Here is a 3,025-nt window from a genome sequence, read left to right on the forward strand (position 1 = left end):
AATTAGAAATAGTACATTACTAAAGGTTGAGCGTGGGCTATGAGCACAGTGTGAAGTACAGTAAGGACCCCACACTAACTTGTGAGGTTTTCCTCTAGGAACCCCACCAGGTGCCCACAAGGAAGATATGAGAGAAACTTCAGAATAAATTCACCCTTGGTGTTACCAGGAAACACCACCTCCCCGACCCCCTACTGCCATGCTAACAAACCTGCAATAAAAACAACAATGGAAAACAGCTGAAAGAGCTCAAGCAGATAGAATCTCTCTAGGGAGCAGCACAAAGGGACAAAGGGACAGGACGATGGGAAGAAAAAGGGAGGGACAGAAAACCAAAGTATGAATGTAGCAAATTTATGATTTTGGTTCACACAGGATAACCATAGCAACGATAAACTTCAAACCCAGCCCAATTCCTTAGCACATTTGCAAATAGAATAAATAATAAAATAAAACAAAACAAAACAAAATAAAGGTCTAGAAAAAATCATGTTTATTTACAAGTATAAAATTTTATTTATGTCTAGTTATATCTACTGCCCTATACGTGTTCAGCTTTCAATAAAAAATAAGATAGAAAAAGCAAAGATAAACTATTAGGACTTCATCAAAATGAAAAAAACTTCAGCACAGTGAAGGAAACAAACAACAAAACTGAAAAGCAACTTAGGAAATGCGATAAGATATTTGCAAATGATATATCTGATAAAGGGTTAGTATCCAAAATATATAAAGTTATAAAACACAACACCCAAAAGACAAATAATCCAGTTACAAAATGGGCAGAAGCCATGAATAGACAGACATTTTTCCAAAGACAGACAGATGGTTAACAGACACAGGAAGAGATTCCAACATCACTAATCATTAGGGAAATACAAATCAAAACTACAATGAGATATCACCTCACACCAGTCATGATGGCTAAAATTAACACAGGAAACAACAGGTGTTGGTGAGGATGCAGAGAAAGGGGAACCCTCTCACACTGTTGGTGGGAATGCAAACTGGTGCAGCCACTCTGGAAAACAGTATGGAAGTTCCTCAAAAAGTTAAAAATAGAACACTCTACGATCCAATAATTGCACTCTAGGTATTTACCCATAGGTTACAAAAATACTGCTTCAAAGGGGCACATGAATCTCGATGTTCATAGCAGCATTATCAACGATAGCCAAATTATGGAAAAAGCCCAAATGTCCATCAACCAACAAAAGGATAAAGAAGAGGTCATACACACACACACACACACACACACACACACACACACACACCAGAATATCACTCAGTCATAAAAAAGAATGAAATCCTGCCATTTGCAATGGTGTGGTTGGAGCTAGAGAGTATTATGCTAAGCACAATAAGTCAGTCAGAGAAAGACAAATACCATATGATTTCATTCATATGTGGAATTTAAGAAGAAAGGAGATGAATATGGGGGAGGAAGAGGCAAATCAAGAAACAGACTCAACTACAGAGAAAAAACTGATGGTTACGGCAAGGGAGGTAGGGGGAATGGGTTAAACAGGTGATGGGTATTAAGTAGGACACTTGTGATGAGCACCAGGTGTTGCATGCAAGTGATGAATCAGTAAATTCTACACCTAAAACTAACATTGCACTGTATGTTAACTAGCTGGAATTTAAATAAAAACTTGGAGAAGGAAACAAAAAGGAAGATATACAAAATAAAATAAAAAATAAAATAAAATAAAACAAAACATATTCTGAATAGATAAAACAATCAGTAGAGCCAGATCTAGGTTTGTCATAGATATTGGAACTATCAGAAGGAATTAAAAATAACAATGATTAAAATATTAAAATCTCTAAGGGTGTCTGGGTGGCTTAGTCAGTTAAGTGTCTGACTCTTGATCTCAGCTCAGGTCTTGATCTCAGGATCGTGAGTTCGAGCCCTGTGTTGGGCTCCACACTGGGTGTGGAGCTTACTTTAAAAAAATTAAGATCTCTAAGGAGAAGGGTAGGCACATTTGAGATTAGATTATAGCAGAGAGGTGAAATCTATGAGAAGAGTTATATGGAAATGGTAGAAATGAAAACACAGTAGCAAAGATGGAGAATGCTCAGTGGGCTTATCAGTAAACTCAACACAGCCAAGGGAAGAAATAATAAAGTTGACACAAGGTAATTAAAAGTTTTGGGAACTGAAACATAAACTGAAAAAAGACTTAAAAATGAGAACAGAGTATGGTGACTAACATAACATAATAAAAAATTATCTTATAAAAATGAGAACAGAGCATCTGAGATCTGTGGGATAATATTAAAACAGTGAAACATTGCACATTTAGAATCCCAGAAGAAGAAAGAAAAGGACAGAAAATATTTGAAAAAATATGACCCAGTATTTTTCAAAATTAACAAGTGACAAGAAGTCACAGATCCAAAAAGCTCAGAAAATACCATGAAGGATAAATACTAAAATAAAACCACATCCAGGAATATCATATTCAAACTACTGAAAACCAAAGGTGAAGAGAAAATCTTGAAGGCATCCCAGGGTTAGGAGGGGCATATTCCTTACAGAGAAACAGGAATAATAATTATATCATAATACTCATAAGAAATTTAGCAAAAATAAAAATCATACAAAACACACTGTTGGACCATTATTAAATTAAACTAAAAATTAATAATAAAAATATAGAAAATCCTCAGGTATTTAGAAAATAAGCAATAAATTTCTTTTTTTAATGTTTTTTTATTATATTATGTTAGTCACCATACAGTACATCCCCGATTTCCAATGTAAAGTTTGATGATTCATTAGTTGCGTATAACACCCAGTGCACCATGCAATACGTGCCCTCCCTACTACCCATCACCAGTCTATCCCATTCCCCACCCCTCTCCCCTCTGAGGCCCTTAGTTTGTTTCTCATAGTCCATAGTCTCTCATGCTTCATTCCACCTTCTGATTACCCCGCTTTCTTTATCCCTTTATTCCCCTACCAATCATCCTAGTTCTTAAGTTCCATAGATGAGAGAAACCATATGATAATTGT

Source organism: Ursus maritimus, assembly GCF_017311325.1.
Source record: "Ursus maritimus isolate PB19 chromosome X unlocalized genomic scaffold, ASM1731132v1 scaffold_X1, whole genome shotgun sequence".
Lineage (NCBI taxonomy): Eukaryota > Metazoa > Chordata > Mammalia > Carnivora > Ursidae > Ursus > Ursus maritimus.